General features: G+C 39.6%; 1 long non-coding RNA gene across 1 annotated transcript; it reads right to left on the bottom strand.

Moving 5' to 3' along the window:
* Positions 1-333: 333 nt before the first annotated feature.
* Positions 334-21,794, bottom strand: LOC116154368 (uncharacterized). Its single transcript, XR_004138247.2, has 4 exons — positions 21,668-21,794; positions 12,452-13,795; positions 10,686-11,679; positions 334-1,670 (listed from the first exon to the last, which is right to left on the bottom strand). It is a non-coding gene; the product is annotated as an uncharacterized LOC116154368 (long non-coding RNA).
* Between the last annotated feature and the right edge of the window lie 60 nt (positions 21,795-21,854).

The following is a 21,854-nucleotide window of genomic DNA, read 5'->3' as shown; positions in this document are numbered from 1 at the left end:
TCACTTGGTAAAGCATCTGTTTCCTCATTTTGTTCTTCCTGCGGCGCCTTGAGTTACTGGGGTTGGGCCGTTTGCCTCAGAGGAAGGCCTGAGCTGTCTGGCCCGTTCCCTCTAAGGGAGCTTTTTAAGATTTTCCCTCCATCCCTGGGCAGGAGGTGGAGTCAAGGCCTAATGCTGTAAATTCTAGTGTAAATGAAACCCCACTTCCACCTCACAGAAAAGAATCTCCAGGCCAGAAGAGCGCTACATCATTTTCCATTTGCATGTGGACCCTAAATGATCCTTTGCTTGGAAATAATGAAATTGGAAGAGTGAGAAAGTCTATGTGTTTTTCAGGCTTATACAATTTTTAGTCTTACTTCCCTGGTCCTTCACTTTATGTTAGGTTTAAAGCCACAGGGTCCCTTATGCTATAAAAGATTAGTAAAATTTTAAGTGGCCAGGAAAATTGGATTAAATATTTTTATAAACCTGAAGAATGTTACAACACAGTGGTCCATTTAATGAAATGTTACATTGAGCCTGAAACAGGAACCCACGTTTTCACTTTCTGAAATTCTGTGAACACAGTTGTTCAAGATTCCACTCAACAATATCTTAAAGCAGACGCTGCTTACATCTTATCCAATACAGTTTTTTTTGAGTAGGGGAATTAAGTTTTGTTTTTTTTTTTAATGGAGGTACTGGGAATTGAACCCAGGACCTTGTGTATGCTAAGTGTGCACTCTACCATTGAGCTATTTCCTCCCCACCTCTAATATAGTTTTGTTTTTTGTTTTGGGTTTGTTTTTTTTTTTTGCGGGGAGGGGTAATTAGGTTTATTTATTTATTCTTGGAGAAGGTACTAGGGATTGAACCCAGGACTTCATGTATGCTAAGCATGCACTCTACTACTTGAACTATACCTTCCCCACTCAATATAGTTTTAAGATGTCATTCTGAGGAAGAAATAACTTGTAATAGTCAGCCATTAAAATAAGACTAATTTAATAAGCTGTGTTGAAAAGGGATTTCTCCATTGAGAGCCATATATTTGTACATAGATCTCTGAACTTAGAAAAGTTCTCTCAATAATCTTTTACACATTTTTTTCAGATTTCAAGAATATGTCCAATATAGAAAAATTTGGAAAATATAGGAAAGAATATTAAAATTACCCATAGCCCACTAACCAGAAATAATTACTACTAATACATTTTTTAATATTTTCTTTTTGTATATATATGTATCTATGTATTTAAAGTTTGTTGGTTTGTTTTGCTAAATTAGGAGCACATGTACATAAAGTTCTCTATCTTGTTTTTCTCCACTCAATAGAAAACAGTAAAAATTTAATCATAAAATTTGAGGGCACGTTCCTACAAGGTTAATGAAACAATGGGGTGACCTGTGCAGACGGCCAGCCAGGGTTTCTACAAGATCCAAATTCACCCAGATCCTCCTCCTGACTTCAGTTTGGTGCACCTGGTGGCGTTTACTGGCTCCAAATGTTGATGGGGATGATTCAGGGTTAGGGGTTGGCAAGACTTTCAGGACAGTGGCGTCAGTTTCTGGCATCTTTTGGAGCTAGGAGAAGACTGGGGTCTCCGCATAAAGGATGTCTGCTGTTCCCCTACGCAGCCTTGTCCTCCTTCTTCATTCCGACAGCCCAGAAGGACGTTAGGGCGCCCCTATTAGAATTAGAAAAGGGAAGCTGATAAGGATGAGAGCCAATAACATTGTATCTGAACTTGTGTTATTTCAGGACATGTTTTTGGCAGGTTTTAGTGTACTTTTCTTGGTCCTTACATATTCTTCAAATACATTATTCATAATTACTGTACAAAATTCTATCTAACTGGACATTTGTCCCTATTATAGACAACCTCATAAACATCCTAACACACATGTTTTATTTTCATTTCTGGTTATTTTCTTATGCTAGTTTGGGTCTTGAAATAAACTGCTAAATTGTCCTCTAGAATTGTGTGAGATTGACTAATTCACAAAACTTTGCTAAACGTGAGAAATACAATGTAAAACATTTCTAATTTTAGAGGAGAAAAATCTCATTATTTACATTTTCACTGTCAGTGAGATTAAGCTCTTTTTCAGCTATTTAATAGCCATTTGGAATTGTCCTTTTATGAGCTGTTCACGTACATTTTGCCTGTCCACAGAAGTGACACGTGTCAAGAGTTACTCGGGGTGAGGAGACACTGGACTCTGTTGTCATTTGGTTGGATCATCCTTTCTTATGTATGGAAAGGATGCAGAAGCAAGTCAGTGCAGTCAGCCAGGCTTCAAAGCAGAGGGATCTACAGAATTTCCAGGACAGTCAGAACCTGCTTCCAGATCCTAAAATCCTCCTTGGGGGCACACACTTGCAGATGATAAAATCTGGGTGAGTGAAGGTGAGATCAGACTTTCTGGAAGCTTAATGGTCTCTCTTGACACCCAGTCTTATGTACATGAGGCTAAAACAGTTCTGTACATAAACTCTAAACGTGTACTGCAGGCCACGGCCACCAGACCTGGAGCACCTCTTCAATCCTGGAGTTCTACTACACACTTCATGATTACAGGATATGGTACCCTGGGGCATGAACTTGTTCCTCTTAATCATTTTCAGCCTCAAAAGGGCAATACATCCTGGTTCAAGTATATTCTTGAAGTTAGAATCTATTTCAAATAGGTCTCAGTTTTCCACTATCTTTGGATGTCAAGCTAACAAGTTCTTAAACCAGGTAAAAGATTCTTCCAATTGTATTCTTATGTATTGCAGAAACTTTTTACAGATTAAGAAACACTTGCTCATTAAAGATTCATTTGAGTGCATCTCTTGTATGTATGCTTATGACTGACCAGTGTCAAATGAAGAGTGAGGACTGCTAGACAGTGCCAAGCATACCAATCTGCAAGAAACCCTACAAACCACCAGAAGTAAAATGAGAAAGAAAATATTTTTTTTAAAACCATCCTCTCCAGGTGTGGAGAAAAGGGAACCGTCCTATACTGTTGGTGGGAGTGCAGTTTGGTGCAGCCTTTGTGGAAAACAGTATAGAAATTCCTCAAAAGACTAAAAATAGACTTACCATATGACCTAGCAGTCCCACTCCTGGGCATATATTCAGAAGGAATCCTAATTCAAAAAGACACCTCCATCCCAATGTTCATAGCAGCATTATTTACAATAGCTAAGACATGGAAACAACCTAACTTTCCATCAACAAATGACTGGATAAAGAAGTTGTGGTATATTTATACAATGGAATACTATTCAGCCATTAAAAATAACAACATAATGCCATTTGTAGCAACATGGATGGCCCTGGAGAATGTCATTCTAAGTGAAGTAAGCCAGAAAGAGAAAGAAAAATACCATATGAGATTGCTCATATGTGGAATCTTTAAAAAAAAAAAAAGATGACAAATGAACTTAAATATAAGACAGAAACAAACTCACAGACATAGAATACAAACTTGTGGTTGCCAGGGGGGGAGGAGGATGGGAAGGGATAGACTGGGAGTTCGAGATTGGTAGATACTGACAGGTATATATAGAATAGATAAACAAGTTTATACTGTATAGCACAGGGAGATGTATTCAGTATCTTGTAGTACTGTAGCTCACAGTAAGGAAGAGTATGAAAGTGAATGTATGTATATTCATGTGTGGCTGAAAGATGGTGCTGTACACCAAAAAGTGACACAACATTATAAACTGACTATAACTCAGTTAAAAAAAAAATCCTCTCCAGAGAATTCTGTATATGGTTTGAAGAAATATTTGATATACACTTGGGAAGTACTTGAATGAAGTCATATCCAACTGTTAATCTGTTTTGTTGTTTGTTTTGTTTTGCTGGCTAATTTGCTTGAGATAATGGGAGATCATGTTGAAAAGGGCTGCCACTGGGAGTCCCTCTCTCTTCCTTAAATTTCTCAAGCTCTCCTCCAAAGAAAGGTAGAAATATTTTAGAACATTAAAGGCACAACAATTAGTTACCCTGCCTAGGGTACCCAAATGTCTTAGTTACCTTTTAGTTACTCTCAGCACTTTTTTCTGCCCCAATGTGCTAGAGGATCATTGCAACCTACATTAGCATCAGTAGCTCTGGACAGCAGCAATTCCCAGGGGAGTCTTTGAGAGCACATGTCTGGGGGAAATCAGATGCTTCAGAGGGGGTATGCCTTGAAAGAATCTGCTAGAGTTTAAAATCACTAGTCATGGCAGTATAGCTTTATTAACTAGCAATAAAGGGTATAGCCCAAGTTGTAAAGTATTAATCAGTAAAAGGCATACATAAGACACGAGTAAACAAATAATTCAAAATAATTAGACCTTATTCTCTGCATGTGTAGCTGCCATTACAAATAAGGAAGTTCAAAATATAATGCTTAATTTGCAATTTTTCCCTTTAATTGCACCTGCCACCTCCTGCTGTTAATTTGAAGCAAATTAAACCCTGAAGGCAGCATCCAAAAGTAAGAAGACTAAGCAGATTTCACCTTTGGGCAAAAATTATACAACAGTTTCCCCTATCTTCAAAAGGGAGAATCATTCTTTTCCAGATGTGATAGACTCTTTCTGTTTCAATAGCATAGCCCAGTAAGTGACAGGGTGACACTAAGGATGTAACAACCAACTCCCCCCAGCCTGCTGGGCTGTGTAAGCTACATGAAACCCTTGTCTCCATGGGTTCTATGCCAGTGCTGCCAATATAAATATAACGCAAGCCACATATTTTAAACTCTCAATTTTCTAGTAGCCACATAAGAAAAGTAGAAAGAAACAGGTAAAATTAATTTTGGTAAGATATTCTATTTAACCCAATATATCCAAAATGTTAGCATTTCAACATGTACTCAATATTAAACAATTACTGATGAGACAGTTTACGTTCTTTGGGGGTTCCATATGAGTTATCAATTATAGTGTAATAAGTCACTACAAACCTGGCAACACACTTATTATCTCATAGTTTCTCTGTGTCAGGAATCTGGGCATGATTTAGTGGGTTCTCTGCTTCAAGGCCTCTCAATCAACAAGGCTAGAATCAAGGTGTCAACCAGGGAGGGGGTCTCACCTAAGGCTCGACTGGGAAAGAATCTACTTCCAAGCTCACATGGTTGTTAGCAGGATTCAGTTCTTGGTGGGCAGTCACACTAAGGGGTTCACCTTGCTGCTGGCTGTTAGCTGGAATCCACTCCCAGTTCCAGGTCTCTCCATATGGTAGGCTACTTCATCAAAGCCAGCAAGGGAGAGTCCATAGAAACAGTCTACTGGCAAGATGGAAGTTATGTATATAATGTAACTGTGGAGGTGACATCCCATCACCTTTGCCATATCCTGTCGGTTAGAGGCGAGTCACAGGTCCCACCCACGTTCAAAGGGAAGGCAATTCCACAAAGCTGTGAGGCAGGGATTTTGGTAGACCCCTTAGAATCTGTTCACCACAGTACTGTCTTTGAGATCCACTATGTATTTTACACTTATAATACATCTCAGGTCAGACCAGCCACATTTCAAGTGCTCAAAGCTGCCATATTGGACAGCACTACTCATCACAACTAAACCCAGAGACCTGGGAATTCCAGGATACCCAAACACTGGTATAAGCAACCATGTGTTTGTATAGACAACTCAAACTCAAACTCAAAAGAACTGGAAGCATAAAAATAAAGAAGGTTAAAAACATTTTGTCTTTTTTAATAGGTAAAGAACTTACTCTCATTTCAAATCTGGATCCTCAAAGCAAGGAAAGTCTGGAAAACAGTTCTGCATTTGTTTTTATAATTTTCTATTTCACACTTGCCCTGGCTTATTGGAGAAGTCCTATAGGCTGAGAGAAAGAACTAAACAAAGGCAATTTACAGAAGGGTTGGGTGACCATAATATCAGAGGGCTCCCAGGAAGATACCTTGGTAAGTCATCTCATACTCTTCCCCTCGATTCCTAGCAGGACCACTTTAGCCCAGCAACACAAAGAATCGATCCTTGCGTGACATTTTACCAGAAACAAGAGGCTCAGAGGAGGGATGAAGAGGATACTTCCCAAGCAATTCTCCAGTTTCCCCCTTGACCCCAGTGTGAGGGACCCCTGTGTGAAGGGGATCTGATCCCTGTTAAATTGATTAAACAGGGAGGCCATTAGACTGAGGTGGCTCTATGTCTTGGCAGCCTACATCAGCAGACCAAAACCTGAGCCTGTAAATGCCTCAAGGTTATGAAATGGAAACCTAAGGACAGCCCATTACAAATAGCCAACGAGGCTTTCCCAAATAAGGCAACCATATGCTATATCGCCAATCAAATAACTGCTTTGCTTTGCTTCTGCATCTGTTCTCTAAAAGTTTTGCCTTTAGGAGCTCTCCTAACCACTTCTGGTTTGGCGTTGCCCAGTTGGAGTGGATGTTTCATGAAGTGATGATGTTTTCTTAAGAAATGAGTCACGATTTTGTGCCTCAGTTTATCTTGTAACAACCCTGAGCATCAGCTGGCAGTCAGAGGAGTCTGCAGATGGACCACTTCTTTACTAAAGCCTGGGCGTCCCACTTGCAAGCCAATGGGCTCACCCCAGCTCCTCTCAACTCTCCACACTGCACAGCACTGAGTTCAAATGTTAACTACATGTGCAAATAAGCACTAAGCTCAGCTGTTCACATGATAATACGCATGCATCTGTTCTCATGTCTCCCCCTGTCACCTAAGGACAGCCCCAAACCTATCCTGACTTTTTGCAGGAATTTCCAGTCCCACCTTCCCATCTGCCTCCTGGATATTTCACTATGAATATTCCCCTTTCATTTTCAGCTCAGCATATCTAGCAGCAAATGTTAGAGGGGAAATGCCCTACCATGGGCTAGTCAGCCTCAGCAGGGGCTGGAGGCGTTCTGCAGAGCAGAAACCCAGGGGCATCAAAAGCCATGCAGGATCTCACTTTCCTAGAAGACCCTATGTTCTGAGGCTGCCTCTAGCCTCAGCCCACATTCTGCCAATGGAATGTGTATCTCCTAGATCTCTCACATCGCCATCAGAGACAGCCTAATGCTCTGTCTATGGGGTGTGCATCTCTCTGAATAAATCTATTTTTACTCACACACACACACACACACAAAAGCCATGTAGCAGCCTTGCCAGAGTCAGGGCTGTTTCGACACAGTAAACAGATCCCACAAATTTGAGAGTTTAATCTCCTCAATGGACGTAATTATATATGTAGACATGAATTAATCAGTTATTTCCCCTTTCTGAGTCCCCAAAAGCCCTCGAGTCTGGGATGGGAAGGTCTGTCCTTAGTGTGCATCAGTGTGGCCCGAGGTAACCCCTCCTCCCATCAAAACCCAAAGCTATAGGGACATCCCTGGTTCTGGTGAAATGGAAGAAAAAAACTCCCGTGTTGTGGTTCCCTCAGTGACCATAACTGGTAGCACAAAATTATCTCCTACTTCTTCATCAGTTACTCACAGTCAGATGAAATATAAGATTCATAAAATGTACACTGGAACCCAGGGTGCAGAAATGATAGTGCCTAATTTGATTTTATGGGATGAGGAGGTAACGAAATGGGAAGGATGGTCGACTTACACAAACGTCCTCACTCATTACATTCCTGCAGTAGAAAGGGTAACGTTTTGTAAATCATCTAATACAAAGAGCATCCTGATGGTTATGATACCATCACCTCCCCCACTCACTCACCTCTCACCAAACAATCCTAAGAGGCTAATATTTATTTATTTATTTATTTATTTATTTATTTGTTTGTTTGTTTGTTTGTTTATTGCCTAGATCTGAGCTAATAGATTAGTAATAAACAAAATTCCAGACCCCAGGGTGCTGTAGACTGAATGTCTCCTCTTAAAATTTTTGGAGAGGAAAAAAATTTTTTTTCTCCATCATTCTAAGTTCATGGCTGGGGCCCCTGTAACAAGTCAGATTAACAAGAAAAAAAGGAAAAAGGAGGGGTTTTTGTTTCTGTTTTTGGTTTTTAAACATGCATACTCCATGGGCACATGGGAGAGACCCAGGGGAAAAATCAATAATTCTCAAGGAGATGGCCTAGAATTCAGGCTTAAATACTATCTTCAGTTAAATCAAAAACAAGGTGTAGGTGAGGCTGGTTATGGATAGGTGACCAGGAAAAGTAGGTACCTTCTCCACTGACAAGAATCTCTAGCAGTTCAGAGCCAGCCTTCTCTTCCAGGTACAGGGAGGGAGTCACCCTCACAAATAATGATTTTTTTCATAAATACATATTTCCCTTACAAAAAGATTACTTCTGTTTTCAGGGCTTCTCATGTGTCTGCTGTTTCTCAAAATAGTCTTTATGACACAGAGGTGTATTTTATGGTGGCCTATTCTGCCATCCTTCAGTATGCTGAAACCTAACCTCCACCATGATGGTATTTGGAGGCGGGGCCTTGGGAAGTAATGAGGTGATTAGGGATTAGTGCCCTTATAAAGAGACCCCAGAGAGTCCCTCACCCCTTCTGCCACATGAGGACTTAGCAAGAAGAGGGCTGTTTATGGACCAGAAAGCAGGAGAAATCGAATCTGCTAGCGCCTTGAACTTGAACTTCCAAGCCTCCAGAGCTGTGAGAAATAAATGTGTTGTTTATAAGTCAGCTCAGCTATGGAATTCTGTTAGAACAGCCAGAACTGAGTGAGGCATAAGGTGGAGGCACAACTAGGCCCACCCTTAGACCCAGGTTAGGGGGGCCGCCAGAGCATGCACATCTGTGCCACCAGGATGCATCCACTCTGTGAATAACGCCAAATGCTTCTCACATCTCTTACCCTCTGTCCTCAAAAATCACCTGAGTTCAAATGCCAGGATGGTCGGTGGGTTGGGCCACTGCCAAAGTGGAAGATGGACATTGCCTCAGGTTGTGGGAAGAGGTGAATGGCACAAACATTTAGGTATGAGAGAAAACTGAAGTAACTTGTCAATTCTTCCTCTGACATATGTAAATGTAGTAGGTTCCCACATGGTGGATTATAATTTCTCTGGCGCCAGAAGTTGCTTCTCTTCCTGCTGCAATTTGCAGCTCTGGAGGGTCTCATGACCTGGGGTGGTACCCAACAAGTGCCCACAGCCACAGAGAAGTATCTTGCCATATGAAATATCAATTTTCATACTCACTAACTTGCTGTAAAGTGCATGAAGCATGATGTCATCTCCTTATACTGGAAACCAGAGGACGCTGAATGCAAGAATTTAAATTGCTTTGATCTTACTAAACTATTCTATTGTATTTAAAATTTTCAAACAATAAATTTAAGATTCTTTAAAGAATTTCAATTTAAAAGGCTAATATTCATTCATAATTTGCTCTCCACTTTTAAATTTTAGCAGATAATTTTGACTTTTTGAAGAAAAATAACTTTCAAGCACATACATTAATTTAAATTTTTCTACTGTTTGATTAATTTTATATACAGTTTAATGAAAACTTAGTTGAATAATATTTGAATACAACTATATTTTCATTTTTAATCCTCTAGACCATTGCCAAAAATCTTGATTATAACAACAGAATTGGTAATTTTGCTTAAGTGAAAGTAAGAAAAATAGATTTACAGAAACATTTATGGATTATACATGTCTTTTTTTTTTTTTTTTTTGGTCTCATCCAAACATCGGTAGCCCATCAGCAGACTTGTACAATAATAATTAGATTTAGTCAAATTTCACCAATTTCCTGTCATATAAAAACCATGCTTTATTTTTGTCATTAGGAAGGTATATTAATCAATGTAGGAGGGTAAAGTATACTTTATTTAATAGTTGTTAGCTTGATTTATAACTTTTAAATACTTAGACACTTGGAATATGCCTCCAATTTGTATGCTTGCCCTGCATGTTAGTGACGGAGGATGAACTGGGTGCCTGCTAATCTCACTCCATCAGAATTAAGAGCAATATCAGCCTGGCACATTTACTCATACCTGAGGTCCCTACAGTCATTCAGAAATCAGAGAAGCCTTTTTAAAAATGAAGCCATTTCTGAAAATTATCCACTTATAATGTCTTATGATAGATACCATGGACAGTAATAGATAGAACAGAGACATCCTTTGTAAAGTCATATACAGAAAGGTCGTATATCGCAAAGGGATGAGAAAAGCCCAGCTGAGAGAGAAAGCAGGCAAATCAGAGACAGTTTAACTGTTGTTGAAAGGACCACATCGGTGAGCTCATAATAGATAGGAGAGTGAGATTCTGTCAGACTTAATAGCAGGGAAATGAGAAGTCAGTCACTCCTAGAGACTGAGAAATACATCGTGGACAAGCAGGTAAGAAGCAACTTAAAAGTGAAGCCAACAGGCAAATGAAAGAGACAGGAATTAAGATCTATGGCAGTGGGAAGGGTGTAGCTTTGTGGCAGAGTGTGTGCTTAGCATGCACGAGGTCCTGGGTTCAATCCACAGTATCTCCATTAAAAATCAATAAATAAATAAACCTAAATGCCCCGGCCACCAAAAGGTCTGGAAAATTTTTTTTTTTAATTTGTTGAGTTCCCCCAAGAGCTAGACGCAGTGCTAAGCACCTAACATACCCTGTCGCATAACCTTCAACTATACAACACACCAGAGGTTTTAATAGGATCTAACATATTAAAGCTGTAGAAGAGAGACTACTTAACCCTTAATGTAACTGAGTAATGGGCTTGTGTGCCCACAGTGCAGAAAGACAAACCTTGACAGCAGGTGTTTGCAGCAAAGCAAGGACTTATTGCAGGGTGCCAAGCAAGGGAGTGGGAGACAAACCTCAGGTCCACTCCAGTTTGGTCAGAGTTGGAGATGTTCTAAAGGGGAAGAACAAAGAAGCCAGGGTTAATTTGTGACATTTCTTAATTGTAGTTTTGGGAGTCAGGATGCCTACAGTTTATGAGTCTTGTCTGTGAGGTCATCTTACCCTGGAGGAACAACCTGAGTCTGTACATTATCGATGCTATCAACAACAGCAGCTTTAGTCCTCTAACTCTCGTTGTATGCTTGCCCTGCGTGTTAGTGATGGAACACTGTGAGCACAGGATTGAGGTCAGAAGAGACAAGCCAGGGAATACAGTTTTGGGTAGAGAGGTTAATCATAAACTCTGCACAGGAACTTGGTTTTTTAAGGGGTTTCATTAATGCCTAGGTATAGTTCAAACTTGCTGGTAAGATGCACACCACCTTTGCCCCCTGGCCCTAATTAGCCACCCAGTGTCCCCCTCCCCAGCATGTGGCCCTTCTCACGTCCCAGCACACCAGCGATTTCATGCCTCTGTACCTTTGCACATGCTGTTCCCAGGGATGGGGGTGCCTTAATTCACCAGCAAACTCCTACCCATCGTGCAAGCTTCTGCTTAAATGTCACCTTCTCTGTGAAGCTTTATCAAATCCTTCCAGGCCCAGCAAGTTTACTTCCTCTTTCTGTCTCCAGAAACCCTCCATATCATCACACATATTAAAATATGTCTTGTAGGGGGAAAGGTATAGTTCAGTGGGTGGGCACCTGGATTCAATCCCCAGTACCTCCATTAAAAATAAATAAATAAATCTAGTTGCGCCCCCCCATAAAAAACAAACAAAAAACAAAAGAAAAAAAAAACATATCTTGTCACATTACAACGATCTGCTCTTGTGTCTGTCTCCTTCAGATGGCAGCTCCTCATGGACAGCGCAGTATCCCAGCACTTACGTTGTGCCTAGAGCATGGTAGGGATGTAATACATGCACACTGACTGAAAGAATAATTAGAGGGGAGGGTATAGCTCAATGGTAGAGTGAGTGCTCAGCATGCATGAGGCCCTTGGTTCAATCCCTAGTACATCCATTAAAAACTAAATAAACACAATTACCTACCCGCTAGAAGAATTTTTTTTTAATTTTTAAGGCAAATTTAAAAATTAAGAACAATTGAATGAATGAATGTACACAGGTACTATTTACACATGTAAACCACAGACATGTAGCAACTAGCTAGAATATCTCAGAGTATTCCTTTCATTTTAGTTCAGTCTGCTGGATGAGATCTGACCATGACCCTCCTTCCTTAGCTATATCTTTCAGAAACAAGTGGATGATTCAAATGACATGTGACTTGTGTTAACATATAACATGACAACAATAGACCACGTTAGACCAGTGCATCCAACAGAACATTCAGCAGTGATGGAAATAGTCTATATTTGCACTTGCTGATATGGTAGCCACTAGCCAAATGCAGCTACTGAGCTCTTGAAACGTGGTAAGTACAAATGAGGAAGTGAATTTTTAATTTTAATTAATTGACAAAAACCACATGTGGCTAGTAGACTAAATTGGACAACACAGCTTCAGACGATCGTTAACCCACAACTTTGTAGGGAAGTTCTACCTCATTATAATTTTTCTGTACAAAAAGCCAAACACTCAGCCACTGACAAGCTAGGTAATCTTAAGAACTTCCTTACCTTTTCTGTTTTTCATTTTACTCACCTGTAAACCTGGCAAGAGGGACCAGATGATAGAAGGCTGACAGCTCAAGGCTCCTTGAATGTGCACCTTTGGGCTCAGTTCACAGCAAGTCCTCTGGACGGACAGTTGGCGGGAGGACCCCTATACCCCTTCCCAGAGTGCGGGGGCAGACACGGCCTTATGCACTCACGTGGGTTCCAGTTTTCCCCAGAGAATTATAGATGACAGGTAAATTCCAACCCAGGAGTCAGAGGGCCACACTGCAAACATTTAAGTTCCCCAGAGGGAAATCCTCTGTTCTAAATTTTAAAGAAGAATGGGAAAAGGCCTCACTTGAGCAAAGCAATCCATCCACAGGCCCTGTCAGTTCTTCAGGCTGGAGCTGTCAGGGTAGCTTCCTGTGTCAGGGGTAAATCATTCAGCTTCTTTCCCTTAGGATTTTTGTGCTTAAAAAGACTGAGACTTGTAAAGCCATCTGGGCCTCTAATCAGGTTTACTAAGCCTGATTATCTAATTTCTACCTGTTAAAAAAAGCACTTTGCAATTCCTATGTTCCACGGAGAAAAAACGCTAAATCCCCTTCCCGGTTCTCTGAGACAACTGGGCTCACATACGTATAACTTGGAATGCCTAGCTGGTCCCTTTTTCTTAAAAGGGAAGGGGAAAGACAGAGAGGAGGGAGAGAGAGAAAGGGGGAGAATAGAAGGAGGAGGAGGAGGGACAGGAGGCGGGGGGGGAGGGGAGACATAAGTAGAAGGAAGAAGAAGAAAGAGGGAGACAGCAGCTGAAGCTCTAGGTCGGTGATGCTCCATGCTGAGTGTCATCAGAATCACCTGGAAGACTTGTTAAAACAGATTGCTGGGTCCTGCTCCAGAGTTTCTGACTTAGTAGGTCAGGAAAAGGACCCTAGGTTGTGCACTTCTAAATCCCCAAGCGATGCTAATACTGTTGGTGATCATGACATCACCCTGTGAGAACAACTGCTATCACTGCTTCTGCCCTCAGCTACTTTTTTTGCAGTTCCAGACAGAGTTTGAGTCAGTTCCTCAAAATGAAAAGATGTGTAAGTGTGTGCTTAGAGAGAAGTGGCTTGGTTAATATGTTTCCCCCTTGTCTCATGCGGCAAAGCAGACTGGATGCCTGGCGGCTGCTGCCAGTAACAAAATCTGGTGGGAAAGTCTGGAAGACCTTGCAGTTGGTTTCAGTCACCTGGCTGGCACCCTTGGCTGGAGGGCATGCTGGTCAAGGGCACACCTGTGCGCAGAGGGACAGCTTTCTCCTCAGGGTATCACAGCCCCCAGTAGAACCCTCATCTCACCACCGTAACTTGTCAAAGGCCATTCTGTTACATAGCATTATCCTTTCCTGTTGAGAAAAAAGAAAATCTGTAAGTATGTAAGGGCTTTTGACAAAGGTCTGCCTTGATCATTTATAAAAGTAAAAGGAAGGAAATGATTTTTTTAAAAAGATATTAATTAGAAAACAAAGAAACAATCAAAAGGATTTTTTTAAAGCCAAAAGTTGGGTACTTAAAAACACTACTAAAATCGAAAACTTCTGGTAAGGTGGATCAATAAAAAGAAAAAAAAACAAAGAAGGAGGTAAACAAATACATTACAAATTTAAAAGATTAAAAAACATTATGAGCAATTTTATGCCATTTAATTGGGAAATACACACAATGAACTAATGAATTTCAAATCATGATGAAAATGTGATATTTGTCTTTGTCTGACTTCACTTAGTGTAATCACTAGGTCCATCCATGTTGCTGCAAATGGTATTATTTCATTCTTTTTTATGAAGGATGGTGAGTATTCTTTTCATAGCAATATAGTTATTTACATAAGTTTGTTAGCTGATAGATGGGCCCCTAAATTAGGAAGCCCACTGAAGTGTGTGGGTCCTTGCCACTGGCTGTGAAAGAATTCGAGCAGCAGAGGCCGAGGAACAAAGAGAACAGCTGCTTCATTGCTCAGAAGAGGAAAAAAAGAAAGTGCTTAGATGGGGAAAAGGAAAGAAAGGCACTCAAGCGAGGAAAAGGCGTTAGAGCAGGGAGCTGTCAGCCAAGACGTCTGGTAGAGACAGCTCCAGCTGTGGCTCGGGCTTTTAAGGGAAGCTTCTGCCATCATGTCCTCATTTGGGGTATGCTGGAGCCAATCGTCTTCTTTTCCATCCTTGTACATGGGCTTTTCTGGTGGTTGCCATGGCAATTGTCAATTGTCATGGCATTGGTGGGTGTGTCACTTAGCATGCTAATGCATTACAACGACCATATAATGAGGCTCAAGGTCCGCTGGAAGGCAAATCCTCTGCCATCTTGGGCTTCACAGGTTCTAACCAGTTCTTGTTTCTTCTCTTTGCCTCCTGAGACTTAGAGAAGAGTAACTGGTTTCTCTTTGAGGGAGGAGCAGGGGTATGATCCTGGGGGCAACAGCCAGGGGGTAACCAGGACCCTGCCGAAGGCTACACTATTGTTTCTTGATTGTTCCTCCCTTATTTCTGCATTCCTTCCCTTCCCTGATTAGCAACTGTTTGAATCTGCCCCTTGGAACTCAGGGGAGGTCAAGGAGATTGAATGAAGCCTATTTCTTTCAAAAGAGAAATGGGGAAACACGGAAAGATGTGTACCAGGGAGGACCCCACAGTTGTTCTGCTAGTATCAAGTTCACTAAGAATCTGTTCTTCTCCTAACAAGACATAAATGGAAACATTGGTTATATTGTCAAAGCTTTGCTGGAATGTTATGTTTGAGAAAAACATGCACAGAATCAAATATGACCAGACAGCTTTAAGAAACTAAGAGTGACATTATGAAGCCACATTGCCTCTTGGTAAAACAACCCAGTACCTTGCTTACAGGGTTCCTAACAGTCGTAACAAGTAAGTAAGGAAGATCACTTCCTGGCAGGCACAGGAACCTCAGTATATTTGGGGGACCTCAAGAAAAGAGGAATTCATCTCAATCCATAGGTATTACTGGTGAGTCTGATGGTAAGTTCTTGCCATAACTTCCTGGCCCCAAGAGGCATTTAAAATTTCAATCTGCAGATTCCTTACAAAACTTTCCCGCAAAGCAAATTCAAAAGAACCTATATGGTCATTTGCTATTCTTGCTGGACACATAAATAATTGGGCCAAGTTTAATGAAACTAAACTTATTTTGCAAACAAATTAATCTTAATTTACTTTGGTAGACATGAGGGTGATTATTGAGAAAGTATTTCGGCAGAAACTATAAAACACAGTTGTGTATACTAGATTTAGTCTGTTAATCATCTTTTAAGGTTTTGTTTTCCTGTAAACTGGACTGGAACCTGAATTCTAGTTTCCTCTGATATTTGACTACAACTCTCCAAACTAGTATTTCCAATTTTTCTCCCACTTCAACTTGGAATCACTGAAAACCAAAGCTGCCCTTATCATGAAGCCCTGCAAACTGAAGCTGATAAAACTTGAGAAATTGTTACCAGGGCTTTTGCCCCAGAATCACACCCCTGCCCCTCCCTTCTATAGAAATCAGTTACTCTTCTCCAAATTTCAGGAGGAAGCTGTAAAGAGAAAAAAACAAGAACTGGTTAGAACCAACTAGGACCAAGATTGTGGAAGATGTGACTTCCAGCTGAACTTGGGCCTCATTATATGCTCATTGTAATATATTAGCATGCTAAATAACACATCTACCAGTGCCATGACAGTTGACAACTGCCATGACAATAACCAGAAAAGTCCATACAAGAACTGAAAAGGAGAGCTGCATCAGTTCCAGGTCCAAACCATACCCTTGTTCTCAGATAACTCATGAATATTCCTCCCACTCTTTCTAATTCCTTCCCTATACCTCAGCCCTCCTATATATTTGGTGTCTTTGCCAGAATTGGGTTGAGAAATTGATTTGTGAATAAGGTTCCTGTTTCTCCATTCTTTGGCCATTGGATAAAGCTTGTGCTGTTCCAGTCTCAGCATTGGTTTCATTATTGGCTGAGAGGATCCCATTGAAAAACAGAACCTCCCCAGGCTAGGACCCGGTGCAGGTCCATTCAACCAATTCAGTAACAAGATCGCTACCACAGCCTCATGTCTATTGATATGCAAGCCACTCAGGAAGTTCACCAGAGCAGTCAATAACATCATCAGATTCAAACTGCAAAACATCCTTTGACACCACCTAGAAATTTTCTCTCAATTGACTGCCCTTCAGACTTAGACTGGCTTTGTACTTTGCTCCAACCATTAACCATTTTTTACCTTTTGTCTCCATAGAAATGCCTCTTATTAAATACATAATTGCTTGTGCTCTACAGGCCTAACTTTGAGAGCCCACTTGCATCACCACCTTTTGAAATGAGTAACTGAACTGACCTACTGTCAGGACTAAGAGGCTGGTTCAGTGACATGAAGCAATCTGCCAACTCAGCTTCCTGACTGTGAAACTTCTTAAAAGATGTTTCAAAGGTGGTAGCACTGGGGAGCAAAACTTGCCACCCCAAAATGTCTTTTTGGCATATTAATTGTTTTAAACTGGTTATTTTCTGAGAAATGGCAGGCCTGGGAAGGGCTCTGAAAACCAAATAGCAGTAGCCCTTTTGTTAGAAACATTTACATTTGTAAAGGAAATCTCCATTTGTAAGGGTGTCTGGAAGAGAAAGATGACCAAATCTCTAGAAACTCTTGTCAATGGAGAAGGCACTGACTTAAATCTGCATCACAAGCACCCTTGTTTACTGTGCTTTTCCTGGTAACTTCCCATAACTGACTCTCCCCACTCTCAACATCATCTTTTGTCTTTAGCTGAAGATAGTATTTAAGGTGGGGGTTTCAACCATTTTAGTGAGTTGCTCAGTTTTTCTTGGTATCTCCCATGTATATATGTTGTCAAACTTTTTCTCCTGTTAAAAAATAGTAATAAATAAAATGAATTTAAAAAATAAAGATAAAAGACTATTCATGAGCACATTTTCCATTATATCAAAAACAAAAACAAACAAAACCTAGAAAGAAGTCATAGTCCATGAAAAGAAGAATACAAAATACATTTACATATAGTAAATAATGACACTTGCAGCAACAAGGATGGATCTAGAAATTATCATACTAAGTGAACTAAGTCAGACAGACAAATCACGTATCACTTATATTTGGAATCTAAAAACAGGACACAAATAAACTTATTTACAAAACAAAAACAGACTCACAGAGTCACAGACATAGAAAACAAATTTATGGTTACCAAGGGGGAAAGCAGTTTGGGATTAGTAGATACAAACTACTATATACAAAATAAACAACAAGGTCTTACTGTATATCACAGGGAACTATATTTAATAGCTTGTAATAACCTATAGTGAAAAAGAATATGACAAAGTATATACACACACATATATGTATAACTGAATCACTATACTATATACCAGAAACTTAACATAACGTTGTGAATCAACTATACTTCAATTTTAGAAAGAAAAAAAGAAAGAAAAAAGAAAGAAAGAAAGAAAGAAAAAAAGAAAGAAGGGTATACTAACACTATGGAATATTATAAGTAGTTTTTGCTCTTAAAATATCTTTCTTCGGCTACTAACTAACCTTGAGGTTTGGGATAAGTAAGGTGAAGCAGTGGAAAGAACTTTCTTCTCCAGGTAGTTTTTTTTCCACTTAAGCAAATTAATAAATAAGTAGTAAATTGTAAGAGAAAATAAAAGAAAATAAAGCCCGTAACAATGTTCAGAGTATGAAAAATGTGGCTGCTCCGCTGCATTAAAAAATAACTTAAAACTCGCCTATAGGTCCCCACCCAAAGTGCTTTGATTTACTCATCCCTTTATGTAAGAGTAAGTACTTGAGCTAAATTAAAAGATGGAGCTCAGACTTGCAGGCTTAACTCCTAGCTCGACTCTCAATGCCTTTTGGTCTGACCTAGTGCAGCCCTGTGACCAAACGAAAACTTAGTCCACTAGGTGGTCTAAACCAGTGAAAACTACAATCCCCACAATGCACTATAGCAGGGGCAGGTTTCTGTGGAAAAAAATTAAAAATCACAAATATGTGTATACATACATACTACTTGTTAATCTCACAGTAGTTTTTTAATATTAATTAACATTCTTAAGTTAAAAATCAACTTGGTTCATCTAATGAAATTTTTTTAAAGGCCAGTGACTAAGTTGGTTATATGTAATCCAATATCACTGTATTCTTTTACCTCATTCCATAATCACGCATAATCATATAGCAATTTTGTCAGTTTCTAATAATACTAATTAACTCCTATTACTGGCAGATTTAACAATATATCTGTAGTCTTTTACAAATGAGTTAAACTGGTAAATGCAAGTGCATATCGCCTGTGTAAAATGTCAACAGCATAAACTGAATTGATATATGAAGCTCTATCACTTCATCGCCTGAGACAATGTGTAACTGCCTTTGCCTACTGCACAAATGCAATGAAGCAGCCTCTTTATGAAGCAGTGAAGTGAAAGTGTGTGCGATGCAGAGCTGGTGAACAGGACGGGAAAAGGAAGGGAGGATGCTCTGAAAACAAAAAAATTTAATTTAACAGAGCATGTATCCCCACGAGTATTAATGAGAACATGTATGAAACTTCTTGAAACAGACGGTCCCTTAGAAATTCTTCCTTTAATTTCTGGTTCATCTTTTCATGTCACAAAAGGGCAGTATTTTCAGAGTTGGGGTTTTTTTTTTTTTCCTTTCTTTCTTGTAGTATAGTCGGTTTACAATGTTGTGCCAATTTCTGGTGTACAGCATAATATTTCAGTCATACATATACATACATATATTCCTTTTCATTATAGTTTACTACAAGATATTGAATATAGTTCCCTGTGCTATACAGTAGAAATGTGCTGTTTATCTATTTTATATATAGTAGTCAACATCTGCAAATCCCAGAGTTGAGTTTTGTTTGTTTGCTTGTTTTGCCATCTAATCACCCATGGCCTGACCAGTAAGCTGGACTCAGTTGATCTTTTTAATTGCTTTATTCTCTTTTTTCAAAACTTTATGTGTGTGTGTGTATATATATATATATATACAAAATTTTTTTAATGGAGGTACCAGGAATTGAAACCAGAAACTCATGCATGCTAAGCATGTGCTCTACCATTGAGCTATACCCACCCCTATTAATTGCTTTATTCTTGAAAGGATGTTCTGAACTTCCCTTATTGTCAGTAAACTCTGGTGTGTGCATTTTTCTGGTGACAACATCCACAACTCTCAAAGATGTTCAAAGGGGTTGGTGATCCCAGAAAAACCCAAGGCCCATTGCATTAAAATAAGCTCTCTTCCCAGAAATAAACCCATGCTCTTACGATCAATTAATCAATGACATAGGAGGCAAGAATGTATAATGGACAAAAGACAGTCTCTTCAATCAGTGGTGCTGGGAAAACTTGACAGCTACATGTAACAGAATTAAATTAGAACATTCTCTAACACCATATACAAAAATAAACTCAAAATAGATTAAAGACTTAAATAGACTGGATATCATAAAACTAAAAAAAAAATAAGCAGAACACTCTCGACAAAATTGCAGCGATATTTTTTTGGATCCATCTCCTAAAACAAAGGAAATAAAAACGAAAATAAACAAATGGGACCTAATTAAATGGAAAAGTTTTTGAACAGCAAAGGAAACCACTGACAAAATGAAAAGGCAACCTAGTGAATGGCAGAAAATATTTGCAAATTACACGACCCATAAGGGGTTAATATCCAACATATAAAACAGCTCATACAACTCAACATCAAAAATACAAACAACCTGATTAAAAAATGGGCAGAAGAACTGAATAGAAATTTTTCCAAAGAGATTCAGATGGCCAACAGGTACATGAAAAGATACTCAACATCACTAATCATCAGGGAAATGCAAATCAAAATCACAATGAGATATCACCTCACATCTGTCACAGTGGCTATCATTAAAAAGAACACAAATAACAAATGTTGGTGAGGATGTGAAGAAAAAGGAACCCTTGTACACTGTTGGTGGGAATGAAAATTGGTGCAGCCACGGTAAAAAACAGTATGCAGATTTATCAAAAAACTACAAATAAAACTACCATATGACCCACTAATTCCACTCCTGGGTATATATCTGAAAAAAACAAAAACACTAATTCAAAAAGATAACATGCACCCCCAAATGTTTACAGCTGCATTATTTACAATTGGCAAGATATGGATGCAACCTAAGTGTCCATCACCAGGATAAACAAGATGTGATACATATATACAACTACTCAGCCACACACACACACAAAAAGAATGAAATTTTGCCATTTACAACATGGATGGACTGAGAGGGCATTATACTAAGTGAAATAGGTCAGACAGAGAAGGACAAATTCCGAATGATATCACTTATATGTGGAATCTAAAAAAATACAACAAACTAGTGAATATAACAAAAAAGAAATAGACCCACAGATATAAAGAACAAATTATTGGCTACCAGTGGGGAGAGGGTAGGGGGAGGGACTTAAGAGACAAACTATTAGATATAAAATAAGCCAAAAATATATATTGTACAAGGTGGGAAATAAAGGAAATATTTTTATAGTAACTAAAAATGGAGTATAACCTTTAAAAATTGTGAATTCCAGGTAGACGGAATAACATGCGCAAACACTTGGAAGTACGATAGTACGTGCCTTACTTTACTTCTACAGAGAAGAGTTTGGCTTGACTGGCCATAGGATGACAGTGATAGACTGGAGACCACAGTACTGACTCTGCCTGGTATGCTCTGACACTACCAGATACCCTCATGGCTTAAAGTCACTTCATTCAGATCTCGGTTCGAATATTACCTCATCAAAGAGAGTCCTTCCTGGATCAACTCACCCAAAATACTTTACACATGCGCATACATACACACATCGCTCCATCTCTCCCTCTTTATCCTGTTTTATTTTCCTTCATTATGCTTATGAACATCTCACATACGTTTGCTTATATGTTTATTAACTTCTCCCTCAATAGACTATAAGCTCTAGTAAGCAGGGTTTTTAATATTTTACCATTCCAGCACCTACAATAGTACTCAATAAATACTGACTAAACGAGTAGAAAGGTAGTTTAGCATTAAAAAAAATTGTGAATTACTATATTGTACACCTGTAATTTATACATAGTACTATGCATCAAATATAGGTCAATAAAAATTAAATTACTTAAGCAATTAAAAAGAAAAAGAAAGCTCTCTTCAACCTTGTGGAAGCACAGGGCGCTAACTTCTGGCTCAGCTCAGAGCTGGGCTTGTCCTCCAGGCAGCTCTCCCCAAGTAGTCCTCCGAGGCACGGCTTCCAGCAGGGGTCGCCGCGCTGCCGCGCTGCCGCAGCCGCGTGCGTGCGCCCTGCCCAGCCTGCTCTCACCGCGCCGGCGCCGACGGAAGGGG

This window comes from Camelus dromedarius, chromosome 6 (assembly GCF_036321535.1).
Source record: "Camelus dromedarius isolate mCamDro1 chromosome 6, mCamDro1.pat, whole genome shotgun sequence".
NCBI lineage: Eukaryota > Metazoa > Chordata > Mammalia > Artiodactyla > Camelidae > Camelus > Camelus dromedarius.
This window is presented reverse-complemented; position numbering and strand designations above follow the sequence as displayed.